Here is a 22,894-nt window from a genome sequence, read left to right as displayed (position 1 = left end):
GAAAAGGCCGTGTTAATATAAATGCTCTGCCTCTGAAAGTTGCAGTTTCTTATCTGAAACTGAACTTGCAGTTTCCTATCTGAAACTGAAACTTGCAGTTTCTTCTCTGAGAATCACATTGTCTGCACTTTTATACTCCTATGAAACTAAATTTTTTTAAGTGCTAAAAATAGATCTCTAGAATTCATAAAATACTTCATATGCTCAATACTGCAAATCTGAAATTCAAAAGACATTCATATCTGAAAGTACTCTCAAAATACACAACACAAAACACAATTCACAACCTGCAAATACTGACAACCCTAAGCTCCTCCTGACAATTCACAACCTGCCCGACTATTGGGCTGGGGGGCAGCCCCCTCCTATTCCTCGGTGGCAGACATCCGCCCCGTGAGACGATGTGAACGGCGAGGGAGACGATGGCGGGGAAGCGTCATCGGGCGAACTGCTTTTCTCCTCTTGCAGTTGGGTTCGGTCAATGAAGACTCCACCGGCTCGCTCTGGCAGGACACCCTCACAAACGGCACCCTGTAGATGCTCGATCCTTCAATCTCTGGTGGATGCTCCATCTGGGATTGATACTCCCACTACCGCTGCCTCACGATCGGATTCGGTGAATCTGTTTGCTCCATGGCCCAGAGGAGCAGCTCTATGTACTCTGGCGCGACTCCCTTCGGGAGTATCGTCGCATTTTCGCTCTGTTGCAGATATTTGGCCATGGATGTCGCCGTCGCCGCTAGTTGGTCCTTGTTGTCAAACCAAGATTGTATCTCCAACATCCTAGCTAGCTTCACAGGGTCGCCGTCTGCGATCCTCACGTATCGGTTGTACTCCTCCATCGATCTACTTCTCCACAGCACCTTCACTCGCCGGCAGTGGTTTTTGAATGGAAGAGGAGAGGAGCAGCGCTGGTTTTGGATTAGAACGGGAGAGGAGCGACGCTGGTTTTGGACTGGAACAGGAGAGGAGGGGCGGTGGTTTTGAAATGGAAGAGGAGAGGAGCGGCGCTGCATTTAGATTGGAATAGGAGAGGAGCGGCGGTGGTTTAAGAGGAGAAGAGCGGAAGAGCGGCGCTGGTCTTGGAAGTATTTTTTTGTTGTTTTGCATATTTTGGGTCAAAGTTTGACCACGTATTGTATTTGACAAGCAAAATGTCAATGCATGTCACTAAAAATTGTATCGTTTGTTTCATATCTGAATGTACTTTCAAATTATATTATTTTTGCAACGTATAACATATATTTTATGTGCGAAAATCATGTCAATTATGACCCAGAATAAAAGGGAGACTAGTTAATGTGGGGTCGCTTTCTTAATTGAAGGGTAAATTGATTTTGATTTTGATTTTGAACCAGTCACAGCGCGCCGGCCCTCTCGTCCAATCCTAAATCACTGACGCACGCTCCTCTCCCTCTTCACCATTGCAAAACCACCTCCTCTCCTCTCCATCATCTCCATTCCAAAACCACCGTCTCGCCTCTCCCTCTTCTGATCTTCTCCATTGCAAAACCACCTCGCACTCTGCATATATGTCGGTTCCATACGTACATTTGTGCAGTTCCACCAAAATGCAGCTGAATAACCCTATTTGCATAGATAATGAAAAAGTGTGATTACATTATAGTGCCACTAGTTGATGAAACATACAAAATAAATAGAAGAAAATATTACGATAGTATCATAGTATGCCATGCTGCGAGGTCGAGATGGGCCCTGCGTCGCCTCATACAGTACGCCTCATACTGGACATCGTCCCAAGTCTCCCAGATACACCTTCTGCCAGTGATGAACATCAGTGTACATCGGTAGTACAAGGAGGCGCCTTGAGACATTCAAATCTCTATTTTTGTACATATCAACTAAAATTAAGCACCCAAGTTTGCAGAAACGCTTAAACATTAACAATGGGACTAGTTGATGAAACATACATTAACAAAGAGAAGCACTTTCTTTATCTACATTGGAAATGAAATGATAGAGATGACACTCGCTCTATTTTAACTGTATTATTACTTCATTTTATCAGTGACACTAGGGTCGAGCAGCTGGCAAACGAGGTGTACCATGCGTCGCAGGGATGGAGGCCAGGGGTGCTTAGACTGGGATGCTGAAGCTGGCTCTTTCAGTCACCAACATGGATGATTCAATTCATGGGACCTTTTGGTGCAGTTCACCTAAAATGAAGCAATGTCCCATGAGCTAGCAGCTTCTTCTTCAAAAAAATTTAAGAAAAGGGCTCCAGCCCCGGTTCCATTTCCATCAGAAAACGAAACCCACAGAGCTTCTTCTTCATTAGTTGCAATAAAATTGAGCAACATCAAGGTTGGTTGTGAAGCTCCTGGAATGCTCAACTATAATTTGGATATCATTTGTGCAGTTCAACTAAGATCAAGCGTGAAATGTATATCTCTGTTTGCACAAAAAAGGTGCAAAGGAGGGTGACTAACAAGTGATGAAACATGCATCAAATGAAAAGAAGCATGTTCCTTATCTGAATGGCAATCCTACAAGGACAGTAGCAATTTCTAAAGCACTGACATTGCTAGATATTAGTGTGGGCATTAGGATTAACTATGACAACCGTTAAATACGACATTACTTTGGGCACGGGAGAGTAGGCGGACTAGGACAGTTGCATTTCTAACAAAAAGAACCAACTTATCTTAATGGGAAATTTTAGCAGGACATGTAAAGAAGTGTCATTGATTCATATTACTGGAGGCATTACAATGAAAACAACATTGGTTTAACGTGTCCTTACTTTTAACAGTGCGACTGCAGTGGCTCGAGGCAACAAACATCAGAACAGGATATCTGGGTTGGTCCCATTTTTGTTCGGTATAGCCACCTTATACTGTGTGAGGCTAGCAAATCTAGTGCTGGACTTACTCTGATGACTTGTCCCCCAGTCCCCACTTTCTTTCCTTTTTCAACCAATAGATTGGGTATATATTGAGTTTGTACTGCGTTTCCCTTTATTTCCCTATTAGACCTAGAGACCAGTTGGATAGCCAGTCTCTTCTACTTTTCGCCCCCATTATTTCCTCTTTCGACCAAGTCCTAGATTCAGGTAACAAATCCTCCCCCACCCCCACCCCCTTTCTTCCTTGTTTGAACCAAGTAGTACTAGATTCGAGTGCATGAACTAGTTTTACCTCTTAAACGTAAAAAAATTAGGTGGTTTTCGAACAGCCGATCGATCCTATCTACGAGGGGGGCTGAGAAAGAGTAAAAGATACAAATGCAGCAACGTTAGGAGCTCAGGAAGTAGAGAAAGGCTGGTTTCGAAGGAAGTTATACCTGATGGTCGCCGGGATGTCTCTAGGTGGGCGGCGGGAGGCCGGATTTGCCCACACTACGGCAGCGAGGAAGAAGGGGTCGGAGGCCCTCCCTCGCCAGCGGTGCTTGGGAGAGAACGGCAAGGCAGGCTGATTGGGACGCGCCCAGCAATGGGTAAGAGCCGTCGCCGAGGACGACCACGTGAATGTTGCACCTTCTCACCTTCCTCAGCGGAGAGGATCCGGCTAGATCTGTGACCAGCGGTGAGCAGAGAGAGAGAGTGTGTGGCCACCGCTGTCGTGTTTAGATCTGGAGAGGCCGAGACAGTGTGAAGAGAGCAACACTAGCAAGCAAGCGCGGAGGCTCCTGCCTATATAGTGGAGTAGTACTAGTTTTCTTTTGTCTACCGGAGACGGCTTGACCTCGTCAATGACTGTCGAGAAGTCTTCATGCACGTGGCCCGAAGGCGAAGTTGTCGTCATTTTGATCTGAAGCGCTGGATTATAACATATAACACGAAAAAATGTCACATGACAAGAAATCATAACCTCACTGCCCAAAGGAGACAACATGAATCCCGACGGACAAACTAGACGAGGAACAAAGTTCAAATAAAAGATAAACTCGTAGAAAAGGGGTCCGTCGATAGATGTCCTAATTAACATAGCCGGTTGACCTAGATGGCAGCCGAGTAGTCACTGTTCGTGCATGTGCCCCCAATGACTAGCCCAACTCAGTTGTCACTGTTTAACCCTCGCAGTGATCCGAAGCACATGACACCTAATTTTTTGAGATGACAAGAAACCTTTTTAGATTTCTCACCACAACTACAGCCATGTACAACACAGCCTGCACGATATGTAGACAATAGCCAATCCAGGCGTGTCTGCTGGAGTCTGGTCACATGCATGGACGAACTGATCTTCCGTGTCTTGCAGGGATCGCCCAGGAACCAACATAGTACAACACTTCTCTAGTACTATCGCTCGTCTCCCTCTTCTATTAAGTCACCCGACTTGCGGGGCCGGGGAATGTGCCTATGGTCGGTTCTCAATTGCCATCCCACATGTGTGTGCAAACGCAATATGACGCGCGTTCCATTCAGAGAGCAGCGTGCCAGACCGACCGACCGTCTGGGGTGCGACGCGAACGCGACGGGCGTGATGTATACTCCGTACATGTGTACCACCGTTTTCTAGGCGCTTTGCTCCATGGCGCGGGCGCAATCCATGGATACAAAATGAGTATACTGTATACTATTTAAAAGTCAAGGGCGGGGCTTTTCCTGTGCGGTAGGCGGCGGGGCAGTTCCGCCTAGTCGGTTCGATAGAGACGCGAGAAGACGAGGGAGTAGGCTGCTGCAAACGTTGTGAATCAAACACCCAGATTGGCAGAAATCCTGTGTTTTTAAATTCTATGTTTTGCACGTGCATTCCTATCCTATTCCTGTCTATTTCCTATCCCTGCATTGTTAGAATCCTCAAATTCAAACAAGCCCTTACTCAATTACTTCTGTTACAGATATGTGTCAAAGAAAACCTTGTGTGGTTTGTCCTGCTCCTGCGGCGATGTGTTCCACCCCAGCTCAGCTGCTCCAATGACGGAAGGGTTCACCACAGCAGGGATCCGCTGTCCAGACTGTCTTTCACCACCTCAGATATTCTTCCCCACTGCCGGAAGCCACGGCAACTGCATTACCATCATCAACTAAGCAGATGACCTTGAGGAGTACACGGGTCCGCAAGAGAGGTCGCACTCTTCCATGTCTGCTTACGGCATGTTCATTATCGCCGTGTTCACCTATTAGACTCGGAGTCAGGTCCAAACTAATGCTGAAACTTGAGTTTTTAAATGGTTGTGGGGTACATATTGCGGCAGCAATCAGTACTATTTGTCTACTATCTGGTTAATCTCCGGTGTCTACTATGAGTTTCATGTTGGGTGCAAACAAACATTAAAGGAGCCATTATCTGTATTTTTTAACTAAAGCTATTATCTTCCTGCTATCATTGGTTTTGGGTCTATCCACAGTTTGCTGCCATCACTCTAGATTTGTGCATGCACTCCTTACATAATCTCACTATGTTTTATTCCTATGCATGCCAGTTATTGTACACAATGGAACTGATCATGTAGAGCAAAAGAGACGAGCCTTGTGTGGCAATAAAATTTCATGCAGACGTCGTTCCATGGTGGGCGCAAAGGCAGCCCCCCCTCCACCCATTTAGGATCGTAATCAAGAGGAAGATAACTATTATGAGGGGGATTCAGAAGGAGAAGACCACTCCTATTTACCCCATGAGGTCTTCGCTCTAACTTGGCATGCTGATGTTGGTAATATCATGCATATGGTGCCTTGCATTGCTTGATGTATACATAAAAGATGTTATCTGCTTAGTTTAGACATGCTTTGTGTCAATGCCATCTGTTTAGTTTCTTTATCGTATATGTGAATCATGCAATGCCATCTTGTCTAGCCAGGCATCATATATGTGAATTTTGCAATGCCACCCTGGTTAGCCAGTCATCTTATATGTGAATTATATCATGCCATCATTTTTTATTACATGTTAAATTTGTCAACAATTTTAGTACATTCAATTACTCTTCCTGTGCATCATCCATTCGGCACGGTCATGGAAAAATCTGGAGTGGAAACAAGGTCTTTAGAGAAGACAATGCTATCTGACTAAGCGCATGTCTTGCTGGTTACTGATAGCTCCTGAGAGGAGGATTCAGAGACAGATGACCAGTCATATCCCCCCCCCCCCCGAGGTGCATGCCCTAACTTGGCAGGGTTATGTTGCTCATATCGTGCGTATGGTATCTTGCATTGCTATGTCATTTGCTTAGTTTAGACATGCTTTGTGTGAATGCCACCTGTTTAGTGTCTAATTACCATATATGTGAATTATGCAATGCCATCTTGTTGCAAGACATTATATATGTGAATAATGCAATGTTATCTTGTTGCAAGGCATTATGTATGTGAATTATGCAATGCCATGCTGTTTAGGCAAGCGTCATATATGTGAATTATATCATGCCATCCTTTTTTTTTGTATTTCTCATTGCTTTTGTCGATAATGTTTTTATATTCAACTACTCTTCCTGTGCATCAGCCATTTGAATTGGTGATGGAGAAATCTGGAGTGAAAACAAGGTCTTCAGAGCAGACAATGCTACCTGCTGAAGAAGATATCTTGCTGGTTACAGATAGCTCTTCAGGGGAGGATTCAGAGGCAGATGACCAATCCTATTATCCCCCTGAGGTGTATGCTCAAACTTGGCAGGGTTATATTACTCATATAATGCGTATGTTGTATTGCAATGCTTAGTTTTTACATCATATACACAATATTGAATGCCATCTCCTTAGTTGACACATCATATATGCGATTGCCCTCTGCTCACTTCCTTAGTATATAAATCATATATTTGAATTATGTCATGCCATGATGTTTACATAGACAGCATGTATCTGAATTATGGCATGCCAACCCATTTTCTAAAGACATAATAAAGTTATATCATCTCATCCTGTTTACATAGTCATCATATTTTAAATTATGTCATTCTATCCGTGAATTATATCATGCCATCATGTTTCCATCGACGGCATGTTTGTGATTTATGGCATGCCAACCACTTTAATAGACACATCGTATAGTTATGTCATGTCATCCTGTTTACATAGTCATCATATTTTGAAGTATGTCATTCTATCCTTTTTGGTTAGCCATCATACATGTGAAATTGTGTCATGCTATCCTGTTTAATTAGCCATCATATATGTGAAATTATGTCCTGCTATTTTGTTTGCTTAGACAACATAAATGTGAATTATTGCATGCCCTGTTTTCTTCCCTACTATCCATTGCACATGTCTATCTTACAATGTCTGTACATTCAATTACTTTTCTTGTTTATTAGTCATTTCAATTGGAGGGAGTGATGGCAGTATCTGTGGGAGTAGAAACACAGTCTTCAGAAAAGATCGTGCTACCTGTCGATGCAGATAGAACCACGGTTGTACTTGCCCAAGAACCAGCCCCACCACACATAACTCACACTCATGCAGATTGTACCCCTACCCAGTTGGATAGAGAACCAGCTACACCCCTTCTAACCCCAACCCCAGCAGATAGACACCCAGTTCCCGTTGACACAGCACCGTCTCCACCACAGAGCACCCAAACATGAGCAGTTAGTAAGGCAACTGCAGTGCCCAAATCACGAGGACCACCACTCTGAACCCGAAGTCAATTCTTAAAGCAGAAGAAGAATTGTTCTTAGGTCAGGTTCTGTAGCTATGGTTCATACTACTTTGCTCTTGCATCACTGTATTTACTGACACCAACTAATTTCAAATTTGAAGGATGCAATTAAAACTCCAATGGCGCAACAGGTATGTTTTAAACCTGTTTCTTCAACGTGTTTGGCTGTTTGCTGTTGTAACTTGCTCTATGTTGATTTCAGTTTCAATTGAATAAACAGTTATGTTCTCATGCCATGCACATTACAAGTGTTGTTATTGTTGTGTAGTTTCCCACACTTATATTCTGTCTATGCTGCTTTGTCTTAAATAGATATGATTCGAACTGTATCTATCTTGATTTGGCAACATAAACTAGAATGATATAGACCATACAATGACCATACTACATAGATATATGTTTGTTTCATGCTGTTATCCTGTCCACCTTACTAATGAACTGGTTTACCAAAATGAGTTTCATATACTACATTGTAAACCTAAGATGTGTTTGTTTGTTTCTCTTTTAGAACGCGGATAAAATATTGGAGAAGAGTACCCTATTATACAATGGTAAAGGAAGTAATGCAGATAAGGTTCAAGATAGTGAGACATCCCTGTTGGTCTCCAAGAAAGCTGATAAAAACTATATTGAAGACACTGAGACAACCCCAAAGTCCTATCTTGATGTAGTGTTCGAGTTACTGGCTACCACTGCTGGCACCAGCTCGTCGAACTCGTTGCCTGAATCAGTTCGGCTTCTTGAGTCTCAACTTCAAGTTGAAAGATATCAATCAGATGTTATGCGACAGGAAGCCGAAGGACTGAGGAAGTCCCTGCAGAATTCAGATGCATACTTTCTGGTGCAACAACAAGCGCTGGAGGACTTAAGCGCCAAACAAGAGAAAGTTAATAAGCTTTCTAAGCATCTTGCCAGCATTATGGGTACCCAGGATATTGTTTCTTGAGCTCTTCTGAAGTGGTTTCAGTTCTGGACTTGTTTTGCTGCGGCATTTATATGCTGATGTGTTCCCTATATTTGCACTGGTGGTGAACTTTGATGCCCAGTGGATGTAATATGTGTAATATCCGTGATAGCCTAGTGTAAGTTGCTTGCTTATTTATTTCCTTGTTGTCTTGTTTATTTGTTTGCTTGTAGTCAGTGCAGTTCTTTTTCCGCGGTTTGCTAGTGGTTGCAATAACCTATTTTTTAAAACTAGGCCACAATAACCATGGGCTAATATTTACTGTAGTGACACTAGGCCTCCTACGGGCCGTAGAAACAGTGGGCCTTCTATGGGCCGTATAAACAGTGGGCCTTCTACGGGCCCTAGAAATAGTGGGCCTTCTACGGGCCGTAGAAACAATGGGCCTTCTATGGGCCGTAGAAACAATGGGCCTTCTACGGGTCGTATCATCAATGGGCCTTATATGGGTCGTATGATCGATTGGCCAAACATGGGCCAAACATACCGCATTTTGGCCGTAAACGGGCTAGAGTTGGAATCGTCCATTCATGGGTCGACCATAACGGGCCATCGTTAATAGGCCGTATTTGATGATGCTATGAAAATGGCCCAACGTATTAACGGACCACAAACGGGCCGACTGTAACCACGAGCTGAATTTGGCCCACAAGCAGAAAATGACAATAACGGGCCGTAAGTAAACGAATGCTGGAAAATAGCCCAAGAATAAATGGGCTCTGAGAAGGCCGAAAGATAACATGGGCTGGAAACAGCCCAACGGAATAACGGGCTATTAATGGATATAAAGTGATACACTGTTCTTTACGGGCCAGTTTCACCATGGGCCGTTAATGGGTGTAAAGTGATACACTGTTCATTACGGGCTAGTTTCACCACGGGCCGTTAATAGGCCAAGAGTTACATAGGGCCTCATATGGGCCGAAAGACGTCATGGGCCATACATGGGCCAAAACTAAAAATGGGCTGGAATCATATTGGATGGCCCAGATGACGCTACTGGGCCTAATTCGAATAGGGCGTAACGAGCCTTGGGTTAGCGGGCTGTAAATGGGCTATATGCGAACAAGCCGTTAACAGGCTTTCCATGGGCCGGCCCGCCACCTTTTGACCAAGTCAAACGGGCCAGCCTTTTCACAGGAATGGGCCTCTGTTGGGTCGTGCCACGTGTCGACGTATCATAGGTGCCTTCTGTCCAATGAGTGGATGACATCTGTCCCAGCAATGAGCCGACACGTGTTTCCTCCAGCCAATGATGATTTTACACGTGGAAAATCCCCATTGGTCGGGGCTGTTAACGGGTTATCGGATCCAAAACCCGACCCGATAGCTTAACGGCGTTCCGTTACGGTGGATGCCACGTGTCGGTCACCCTTGACGAAAGCACTTCTGTGACGCGCGATTTATCGGCATGGAAGTGGACACTTCCGTGATGATAATTTTGGTAATGTCATGGAACACTTCTACGACAGCACAGGTATGACTATCTTGATTCTGTCATAAAATCGTCATGAATTTACATGCATGACAGAAAACGCGACCTACTGTGACAAACATGTATCATCACGGAAGTGTATTTTTTTGTAGTGTCTACTTCTTATATGTGAAGTCATTACTCCCCATGGGATAAGCATATGAAACATATATAATTTCAGATTTTATGATATTCAATTCATTCAACCATTTACTCATATGATATAAGTGAAGCATGAGAGTAAATGACAAACTACTCCAAAAAGATATAAGTGAAGATCAATGAGTAGTCAAATAATTATTTAGCTATGTGAGGACTCTCTCTCTCTCTCATTTAAGAAAATTTCATATCTTAAGTACTTTATTCAAACAGCAAGCAAAAAAATGACATTCCAAGTATAACACAAACAATGTGAAGAAGCAACAACTTAGGCTCAACTGAGGCTAACCGATAATTGTTGATGAAGAAAGGCGGGATGCCAACCGTGGCATCCCCAAGCTTAGATGCTTGAGAATTCTTGAAATATTAATTAGGGATGCCTTGGGCATCCCCAAGCTTGAGCTTTTGGGTCTCCTTAATTCCTCTCATATCATAGTTTCCCGGAATCTTAAAAACTTCATGCACACAAAACTCGACAAGAGCTCGTGCGATAAGTTAGTATAAATCCATGCAAAACCTTATCATTCTCTACTGTAGAAAATCACTAAAATTATAATTTGACATTGCATACTAAATGCCTGTGCATATTTAACACTCCTATCCTCAAATATAATCATTAAACAATCAAACATATGCAAACAATGCAATCATAACAGCAATCTGCCTAAACAAGGCAGTCTATAAAGAATGCAAGAGGAATCATAATTATTTAACTCCAAAAATTCTGAAAAATTACCACACTGTAGATAATTTGTTGTTACTAATTTTGTAAAAATTTCAAGATTTTATCATGTCATGACTATTCACCAATATTCAAAACATAACATCAAACTTTCTGTTTTTAAACAGCAACATATAGACTTGCAAAATAAGCATGGTAAAGGCTATACTTGACCTTTTTATTGAACTAAAAGAAGAAAAACATTACTATAAATAACAGCAAGCAAATACAAATAAAATAAAATGATGCTCCAAGCAAAACTCATATCATGTGACGAATAAAAATATAGCTCCAAGTAAGGTTACCGATAATGTTGAAGACGAAAGCGGGGATGCCTTCCGGGGCATCCCCAAACTTAGTTGCTTGGATATTCCTTGAATATTACATTTGAGTGCCTTGGGCATCCCCGGTATTAGTGTCTTTCCACTCCATATTCTCCCCATATCGATATCTCACCCAAACCTTGAAAACTTCAATCACACAAAACTTAACGAAACTTCGTGAGATGGGTTAGTATGATAAAGACAAATCATTAACTTTGGTACTGCCAAGAAAAGATTCATAATTGTTTCCACATAATTCCTATTTTAATCTATCATTTACACCATTTATATTACTTAATATAAGCCACGGAAACACTAAAACAAGCAAACTATGCGTTAAAAACAGAATCTATCAAAAACAGAACAGTCTGTAATGATCTAAACAACAACAATACTTCTGTTACTCCAAAAACTCTGAAACATTAGGACAACCTGGGCAATTTGTATATAAATCTTGTGCAAGACGAATCAGGATTTTATCATGCTTCTGTAAAAAGAAAATTATTTTACTGGGCGCAAAAGTTTCCGTTCTTCAGCAAGATCAAATCAACTATCACCATAGACCATCCCAAAGGTCTTACTTGGCACTTTATTGAAACAAAAGCTATAAAACATGATTACTACAGTATCCTAATCATGTGAACACAAAAAAACAGTAGGGGTAAATGTTGGGTTGTCTCCCAACAAGCGCTTTTCTTTAATGCTTTTTTAGCTAGGCACGATGATTTCAATGGAGCTCACATAAAAGATAAGAATTGGAACATAATGGGAGCACCATGAAGCATATGACAAGCACATTTAAGTCCAACTTACTTCCTATGCATAGGGATTTTGTGAGCAAACAACTTATGGGAACAATAATCAACTTGCATAGGAAGGTAAAACAAGCATAACTTCAAGATTTCCAACACATAGAGAGGAAACTTGATATTATTGCAACTCCTACAAGCATATATTCCTCCCTCATAATAATTTTCAGTAGCTTCATGAATGAATTCAACAATATATCTATCACACAAAGCATTCTTTTCATGATCCACAAGCATAGGAATTTTATTACTCTCCACATAAGCAAAATTACTCTCATTCATAGTAGTGGGAGCAAACTCAAAAAAATAACTATCATGTGAGGCATAATCCAATTGAAAATTAAAATCACGATGACAAGTTTCATGGTTATCATTATTCTTTATAGCATACATGTCATCACAATAATCATCATGGATAGCAACTTTGTTCTCATAATCAATTGAAACCTCTTCCAAAATAGTGGATTCATCACTAAATAAAGTCATGACGTCTCCAAATCCACTTTCATAAATATTACTCCCTCCATCTCAAAATAAGTGTCTTAACCTTAGTATAACTTTGTACTAAAGTTAGTACAAAGTTGAGACACTTATTTTGGGATGGAGGGAGTATAAGATTAAACACCCTCAAAAATAGTGGGATCATTACCTAGAGTTGACACTCTTCCAAACCCACTTTCATCAATATAATCATCATAAATAGGAGGCATGATATAATCATAATAAATTTTCTCATCAAAACTTGGGGGACAAAAAATATCATCTTTATCAAATATAGCATCCCCAAGCTTGTAGCTTTACACATGATTAGCATCATGGATATTCAAGGAATTTATACTAACAACATTGCAATCATGCTCATCATCCAAAATTTTCATGCCAAACATTTTATTGACTTCTTCTTCTAACAATTGAGCACAATTTTCCTTTCCATCATTTTCACGAAAGACATTAAAAAGATGAAGCATATGAGGCAACCTCAATTCCATTTTTTCTAGTTTTCTTTTATAGACTAAACTAGTGATAAAAGAAGAAAATCAAAGATTAAATTGCAAGATCTAAAGATATACCTTCAAGCACTAACATCCCCAGCAACGGCGCCAAAAAAGAGCTTCGTGTCTACTACGCAACCTTCTTCTTGTAGACTCGTGTTAGGCCTGCAAGCGCAGAGTTTTGTAGGACAATAGCAAATTTCCCTCAAGTGGATGACCTAATGTTTATCAATCAGTGGGAGACGTAGGATGAAGATGGTCTCTCTCAAACAACCCTGCAACCAGATAACAAAGAGTCTCTTGTGTCCCCAACACACCTAATACAATGGTAAATTGTATAGGTGCACTAGTTCGGCGAAGAGATGGTGACACAAGTGTAATAAGGATGGTAGATATGAAGGAAATATGCCCTAGAGGAAATAATAAAGTTGTTATTTATATTTCCTTATATCATGATAAATGTTTATTATTCATGCTAGAATTGTATTAACCGGAACTTGGTACATGTGTGAATACATAGAGAAACAGAGTGTCCCTAGTATGCCTCTACTTGATTAGATCGTTAATCAAAGATGGTTAAGTTTTCTAACCATAGACATGTGTTGTCATTTGATGAACGGGATCACATCATTAGAGAATGATGTGATGGACAAGACCCATCCGTTAGCTTAGCATAATGATCGTTTAGCATTATTGCTATTGCTTTCTTCATGACATATACATGTTCCTCTGACTATGAGATTATGCAACTCCCGAATACCGGAGGAACACCTTGTGTGCTATCAAAATGTTACAATGTAACTAGGTGATTATAAGGATGATCTACAGGTGTCTCAAATGGTGTTTGTTGAGTTGGCATAGATCGAGATTAGGATTTGTCACTTCGTGTATCGGAGAGGTATCTCTGGGCCCTCTCGGTAATGCACAATACTATGAGCTTTGCAAGCAATGTGACTAATGAGTTAGTTATGGGATGATGCATTATGGAACGAGTAAAGAGACTTGCCAGTGAAGAGATTGAACCAGGTATGATGATACTGACGATCGAATCTCGGGCAAGTAACATGTCGATGACAAAGGGAATAACGTATGTTGTTATGCGGTTTGACCGATAAAGATCTTCGTAGAATATGTAGGAGCCGATATGAGCATCCAGGTTCCGCTATTGGTTATTGACCGGAGATGTGTCTCGGTCATGTCTACATAGTTCTCGAACCCGTAAGGTCCACACACTTAACATTCGATGATGATTTGTATTATGAGTTATGTAATTTGATGACCGAAGTTTGTTCGGAGTCCCGGATGACATCACGGACATGATGAGGAGTCTTGAAATGGTCGAGAGGTAAATATAGATATATTGGAAGGTTGTATTCGGACACCAGAATGGTTCCGAAGTGTTTCGGGTATTTTCCGGATTACCGGGAGGTTACCGGAACCCTCCGGGGAAGTAGTGGGCCTTAATGGGCTTTAGGGGAAAGGAGAGAAGGGCCTCAACGGGTGGCCGTGCGCGCCCCAATGGCTGGTCTGAATTGGACTAGGAGGGGCGGCGCCCCCTCTTTCCTTCTCCCTTCTTCCTCCTTCCCTCCTTCTCCTAGTTGGAATAGGAGGGGGGCGAATCCTACTTGGACCGGGAGTCCAAGTAGGACTCCCCCCTTTGGTGCGCCCCCCTTGGGCCGGCCTCCTCTTCCCCCTCCTTTATATACGTGGGAGGGGGTACCCCAAAGGCACACCAAGTCTTCTCTTAGCCCTGTGCGGTGCCCCCCTCCATAGTTTCACACCTCGGTCATACCGTCATAGTGCTTAGGCGAAGCCCTGCACCGGTAACTTCATCATCACCGTCAACACGCCATCATGTTGACGAAACTCTCCCTCGTCCTCAATTGGATCAAGAGCTCGAGGGACGTCATCATGCTGAACGTGTGCTGAACACGGAGGTGTCGTACGTTCGGTGCTAGGATCGGTTGGATCGCGAAGACGTTCGACTACATCAACCGCGTTACTAAACGCTTCCGCTTTCGGTCTACGAGCGTACATGGACACACTCTCCCCTCTCGTTTCTATGCACCTCCTAGATAGATCTTGCGTGATTGTAGGAATTGTTTTGAAATACTGCGTTCCCCAATAGTGGCATCCAAGCCAGGTTTATGCATAGATGATTTATGCACGAGTAGAACACAATGACTTCTGGGCCATAATAGTCATACTGCTTACCACCAACGTCTTACTTTGATTCGGCAGTATTGTTGGATGAAGCGGCCCGGACCGACATTACATGACCACGTTCATGAGACTGGTTCTACTGACGTGCTTCACACACAGGTGGCTGGCGGGTGTCTGTTTCTCCAACTTTAGTTGAATCAAGTTTGACTACGGCCGGTCCTTGTTGAAGGTTAAAACAACACCTTGACGAAAAATTGTTGTGGTTTTGATGCGTAGGTAAGAACGGTTCTTGCTAGAAGCTCGTAGCAGCCACGTAAAACTTGCAACAACAAAGTAGAGGACGTCTAACTTGTCTTTGCAGGGCATGTTGTGATGTGATATGGTCAAGACGTGATGAGATATAATTTGTTGTATGAGATGATCATGTTTTGTTAAAGTTATCGGCAACTGGCAGGAGCCTTATGGTTGTCTCTTTATTGCATAAGATGCAAGCGCCATATAATTACTTTATTTTATTGCTATGCGATAACAATAGTTGCAAAAGCAATAGTTGGCGAGACGACCATGTGACGACACGTTGATAGAGATCAAGATGATGGAGATCATGGTGTCATGCCGGTGATGATGGAGATCATGACGGTGCTTTGGAGATGGAGATCAAAGGCACAAGATGATGATGGCCATATTGTGTCACATATTTTGTTTGCATGTGATGTTTATCCTTTATGCATCTTATTTTGTTTAGTATGGCGGTAGCATTATAAGATGATCCCTCACTAAATTTCAAGGTATAAGTGTTCTCCCTAAGTATGCACTATTGCTACAGTTCATCGTGCCGAGACACCACGTGATGATTGGGTGTGATAAGCTCTACGTTCACATACAACGGGTGCAAGCCAGTTCTGCACAGACGGAATACTCAGGTTAAACTTGACGAGCCTAGCATATGCAGATATGGCCTCGAAACACTGAGACCGAAAGGTCGAACGTGAATCATATAGTAGATATGATCAACATAGAGATGTTCACCATTAAAAACTACTCCATCTCACGTGATGATCGGGCATGGTTTAGTTGATGTGGATCACGTGATCATTTAGACGACTAGAGGGATGTCTATCTAAGTGGGAGTTCTTAAGTAATATGATTAATTGAACTTTAATTTATCATGAACTTAGTCCGGATAGTATTTGCATATTATGTTATAGATCAATAGCTCATGTTATATCTCCCTGTTTATTTTTGATATGTTCCTAGAGAAAAATAAGTTGAAAGATGATAGTAGCAATGATGCGGACTGGGTCCATGATCTGAGGATTATCCTCATTGCTGCACAGAAGAATTATGTCCTTGATGCACCACTAGGTGACGGACCTATTGCAGGAGCAGATGCAGACGTTATGAACGTTTGGCAAGCTCGGTATGATGACTACTTGATAGTTTAGTGCACCATGCTTTACAGCTTAGAACCGGGACTTCAAAAACGTTTTGAATGCCACGGAGCATATAAGATGTTCCCAGAGCTGAAATTGGTATTTCAGACTCATGCCCGAGTTGAGAGGTATGAGACCTCTGACATGTACTTTGCCTACAAGATGGCGGATAATAGCTCAACCAGTGAGCATGTGCTCAGAATGTCTGAGTACTACAATCCTTGAATCAAGTGGGAGTTGATCTTCCATGTAAGATAGTGATTGATAGAGTTCTCTAGACAATACCACCAAGTTACTCGAACTTCGTGATGAACTATAATATGCAATGGATGAAAAAAACGATTCCCGAGCTCTTCGCAATGCTAAAATCGGCGAAGGTAGAAATCAAGAAAGAGCATCAGGTGTTGATGGTTAACGAGACCACTAGTTTCAAGAAAAGGGGCAAAGGAAAAGAAAGGGAACTTCAACAAAGAATGGCAAGCGAGTTGCCACTCCTGTGAAGAAACCCAAAGCTAGACCTAAGCCTGAAACTGAGTGCTTATACTACAAAGGGAATGGTCACTGGAAGCGGAACTACCCCAAATACTTGGTGGATAAGAAGGATGGCAAAGTGAAAGGTATATTTGATATACATGTTATTGATGTGTACTTTACTAGTGTTCATAGTAACCCCAGGGTATTTGATACCGGTTCAGTTGCTAAGATTAGTAACTCGAAATAGGAGTTGCAAAATGAACAGAGACTAGTTAAGGGCGAGGTGACGATGTGTGTTGGAAATGATTCCAAGTTTGATAAGATCACCATTGCACACTCCTTTTACCTTCGGGATTAGTGTTGAACCTAAAATAAATGTTATTTGGTGTTTTGCATAGAGCATGAATATGATTGGATCATGTTTATTGCAATACGGTTATTCACTTAAGTCAAAGAATAATTGTTGTTCTGTTTACATGAATAAAACCTTCTATGGTCATACACTTAATATAAATGGTTTATGAATCTCGATCGTAGTGATCCACATATTCATAATATTGATGCCAAAAGATGCAAACTTGATAATGATAGTGCAACATACTTGTGGCACTGCCGTTTAGGTCATATTAGTGTAAAGCGCATGAAGAAACTCCATGTGGATGGACTTTTGGAATCACTTGATTATGAATCACTTGATGCTTGTGAACCATGCCTCATGGGCAAGATGACTAAGACTCCGTTCTCCGAAACAATGGAGCGAGCCACTAACTTATTGGAAACAATACATACTGATGTATGCGGTTCGATGAGTGTTGAGGATGGTGGTGAGTATCGTTATTTTATGACCTTCACAGCTGATTTGAGCAGATACAGGTATATCTACTTAATGAAACATAAGTCTGAAACATTTGAAAAAGTTCAAAGAATTTTCAGAGTGAAGTGGAAAATCATCGTAACAAGAAAATAAAGTTTCTACGATCTGATCGTGGAGGCGAATATTTGAGTTACGAGTTTGGTCTTCATTTGAAATAATGTGGAATAGTTTCGCAACTCACGCCACCTGGAACACCATAGCATAATGGTGTGTCCGAATATCGTAATCGTACTTTATTAGATATGGTGCGATCTATGATGTCTCTTACTGATTTACCACTATCGTTTTGGGGTTATGCATTAGAGACAGTTGCATTCACGTTAAATGGGGCACCATCTAAATCCGTTGAGATGACACCGTATGAACTATGGTTTGGCAAGAAACCTAAATTGTCGTTTCTTAAAGTTTGGGGTTGCGATGCTTATGTGAAAAATATTTAACCTCATAAGCTCGAACCCAAATCGGAGAAATGCGTCTTCGTAGGATACCCAAAGGAAACTGTTGGGTACACCTTCTATCACAAATCCGAAGGCAAGATATTCATTACTAAGAATGGATCCTTTCTAGAGAAGGAGTTTCTCTCGAAAGAAGTGAGTGGGAGGAAAGTAGAACTTGATGAGGTAATTGTACCTTCTCCCGAATTGGAAAATGGTTCATCACAGAAATTAGTTCCAGTGATGCCTACACCAATTAGTGAGGAAGTTAATGATGATGATCATGAAACTTCAGATCAAGTTACTACCGAACCTCGTAGGTCAACCAGAGTATGACCCACACCAGAGTGGTACGGTAATCCTGTTCTGGAAGTCATGTTACTAGACCATGATGAATCTATGAACTATGAGGAGGCAATGATGAGCCCAGATTCCGACAGATGGCTTGAGGCCTTGAAATCTGAGATCGAATCCATGTATGAGAACAAAGTGTGGAATTTGGTGGACTTGCCCGATGATCGGCAAGCCATTGAGAATAAATAGATCTTCAAGAGGAAGACGAACGTTGATAGTAGTGTTACTATATACAAAGCTCGACTTGTCAAAAAGGGTTTTTGACAAGTTCAAGGTGTTGACTACGATGAGATTTTCTCACTCGTATCGATGCTTAAAGTATGTCTGAATCACGTTAGCAATTGCCACATTTTATGAAATCTGACCAATGGATGTCAAAACTGCATACCTTAATGGATTTATTAAAGAAGAGTTGTATATGATACAACCAGAAGGTTTTGTCAATCCTAAAGGTGCTAACAAAATGTGCAAGCTCCAGCGATCCATCTATGGACTGGTGCAAGCATCTCGGAGTTGGAATATATGCTTTGATGAGTTGATCAAAGCATATAGTTTTATACAGACTTGCAGTGAAGCCTGTATTTACAAGAAAGTGAGTGGGAGCACTACAACATTTCTGATAAGTATATGTGAATGACATATTGTTGATCCGAAATGATGTACAATTTTCTGGAAAGCATAAAGGAGTGTTTGAAAGGAGTTTTTCAAAGAAAGACCTCAGTGAAGCTACTTACATATTGGGCATCAAGATCTATAGAGATAGATCAAGACGCTTGATAAGATTTTTCAATGAGTACATACCTTGACAAGATTTTGAAGTAGTTTAAAATGCAACAGTCGAAGAAGGAGTTCTTGCCTGTATTGCAAGGTGTAAAGTTGAGTAAGACTCAAAACACGACCACGGTAGAAAATAGAAAGAGAATGAAAGTCATTCCCTATGCCTCAGCCATAGGTTCTATAAAATATGCTATGCTGTGTACCAAACCTATTGTGTACCTTGCCATGAGTTTGGCAAGGGGGTGCGATATTGATCCAGGAGTGGATCATTGGACAACGGTCAAAATTATCCTTAGAAGACTAAGGAGATATTTCTCGGTTATGGACGTGATAGAGTTCGTCGTAAAGAGTTATGTCGATGCAAGATTTTACACCGACCCGGGTGACTCTGGGTCTCAATCTGGATACATATTGAAAGTGGGGGCAATTAGCTAGAGTAGCTCCATGCAGAGCATTGTAGACATAGAAAATTTGCAAAATACATACGGCTCTATATGTGGCAGACCCGTTGATTAAAATTCTCTCACAAGCAAAACATGATCACACCTTAGTACTGTTTGGGTGTTAATCACATAGTGATGTGAACTAATCACATAAAGACATGAGCTATTGGTGTTAAATCACATAACGATGTGAACTAGATTATTGACTCTAGTGCAAGTGGGAGACTGAAGGAAATATGCCCTAGAGGCAATAATAAAGTTTTTATTTATATTTCCTTATATCATGATAAATGTTTATTAGTCATGCTAGAATTGTATTAACCGGAAACTTGGTACATGTGTGAATACATAGACAAACAGAGTGTCCCTAGTATGCCTCTGCTTGATTAGCTCATTAGTCAAAGATGGTTAAGTTTCCTAATCATAGACATGTGTTGTCATTTGATGAACGGGATCACATCATTAGAGAATGATGTGCTGGACAAGACCCATCCGTTAGCTTAGCATAATGATCGTCTAGTTTTATTGCTATTGCTTTCTTCATGACTTATACATGTTCCTCTGACTATGAGATTATGCAACTCCCGAATACCGGAGGAACACCTTGTGTGCTATCAAAATGTCACAACGTAACTAGGTGATTATAAAGATGCTATACAGGTGTGTCCGATGGTGTTTGTGCTGGGGAACGTAATAATTTCAAAAAAAATCCTACGCACACGCAAGATCATGGTGATGCATAGCAACGAGAGGGGAGAGTGTTGTCCACGTACCCTCGTAGACCAAAAGAGGAAGTGTTAGCACAACGCGGTTGATGTAGTCGTACATCTTCATGATCCAACCGATCAAGTACCGAACGCACGGCACCTCCGAGTTCAGCACACGTTCAGCCCGATGACGTCCCTCGAACTCCGATCCAGCCGAGTGTTGAGGGAGAGTTTTGTCGGCACGACAGCGTGGTGACGATGATGATGTTCTACCGACGCAGGGCTTCGCCTAAGCACCGCTACAGTCTTATCGAGGTGGACTATGGTGGAGGGGGGCACCGCACATGGCTAAAAGATCAACTGATCAATTTTTGTGTCTCTAGGGTGCCCCCCTGCCCCCGTATATAAAGGAGCAAGGGGGTGCGGCCAGCCAGGAGAGAGGGCGCGCCAGGAGGAGTCCTACTCCCATCGGGAGTAGGACTCCCCCCCTTTCCTAGTTGGATTAGGACTTGGGAGGGGGAAAGAGGAGGGAGAGAGGAAGGAAGGGGGGCGCCGCCCCCCAATCCTTGTCCTATTCGGAATAGGGGGAGGGGAGCACAGACCAGCCCTGTCCGCCTCTCCTCTTCTCCGTAAAGGCCCACTAAGGCCCATTAACCTCCCGGTACTCAGGTAAAATCCCGATTTCACCCGGAACACTTCCGATATCCAAACATAGGCTTCCAGTATATCAATCTTCATGTCTCGACCATTTCGAGACTCCTCGTCATGTCCGTGATCACATCCAGGACTCCGAACAACCATCGATACATCAAAACATATAAACTCATAATATAATTGTCATGGAAACGTTAAGCGTGCGGACCCTACGGGTTCGAGAACTATGTAGACATGACCGAGACATGTCTCCGGTCAATAACCAATAGCGGAACCTGGATGCTCATATTGGCTCCTACATATTCTATGAAGATCTTTATCGGTCAGACCGCATAACTACATACGTTGTTCCATTTGTCATCGTTATGTTACTTGCCCGAGATTCGATCGTCGGTATCTCAATACCTAGTTCAATCTCATTATCGGCAAGTCTCTTTACTCGTTCCGTAATACATCATTCCGCAACTAACTCATTAGTTGCAATGCTTGCAAGGCTTAAGTGATCTGCATTACTGAGAGGGCCCAGAGATACCTCTCCGATAATCGGAGTGACAAATCCTAATCTCGAAATACGCCAACCCAACAAGTACCTTTGGAGACACTTGTAGAGCACCTTTATAATCACCCAGTTACGTTGTGATGTTTGGTAGCACACAAAGTGTTCCTCTGGTAAATGGGAGTTGCATAATCTCATAGTCATAGGAACATGTATAAGTCATGAAGAAAGCAATAGCAACATACTAAACGATCGGGTGCTAAGCTAACGGAATGGGTCAAGTCAATCACATCATTCTCCTAATGATGTGATCCCGTTAATAAAATGACAACCCATGTCAATGGCTAGGAAACTTAACCATCTTTGATCAATGAGCTAGTCAAGTAGAGGCATACTAGTGACATATTGTTTGTCTATGTATTCACACATGTATTATGTTTCCGGTTAATACAATTCTAGCATGAATAATAAACATTTATCATGATATAAGGAAATAAATAATAACTTTATTATTGCCTCTAGGGCATATTTCCTTCAGTCTCCCACTTGCACTAGAGTCAATAATCTAGATTACATAGTAATGATTCTAACACCCATGGAGCCTTGGTGATGATCATGTTTTGCTCGTGGAAGAGGCTTAGTTAATGGGTCTGCAACATTCAGATTCGTACGTATCTTGCAAATTTCTATGTCTCCCACCTGGACTAAATCCCGGATGGAATTGAAGCATCTCTTGATGTGTTTGTTCTCTTGTGAAATCTGGATTCCTTCGCCAAGGCAATTGCACCAGTATTGTCACAAAAGATTTTCATTGGACCCGACGCACTAGGCATGACACCTAGATCGGATATGAACTCCTTCATCCAGACTCCTTCATTTGCTGCTTCCGAAGTAGCTATGTACTCAGCTTCACACGTAGATCTTGCCACGACGCTTTGTTTAGAACTGCACCAACTGACAGCTCCACCGTTCAACGTAAACATGTATCTGGTTTGCGATTAAGAATCATCCAGATCAGTGTCAAAGCTTGCATCAACGTAACCATTTACGATGAGCTCTTTGTCACCTCCATAAACGAGAAACA

This window comes from Triticum urartu, chromosome 3A (assembly GCF_056163025.1).
Source record: "Triticum urartu cultivar PI428250 chromosome 3A, HENAU_Tu73, whole genome shotgun sequence".
Classification (NCBI taxonomy): Eukaryota; Viridiplantae; Streptophyta; class Magnoliopsida; order Poales; family Poaceae; genus Triticum; species Triticum urartu.
This window is presented reverse-complemented; position numbering follows the sequence as displayed.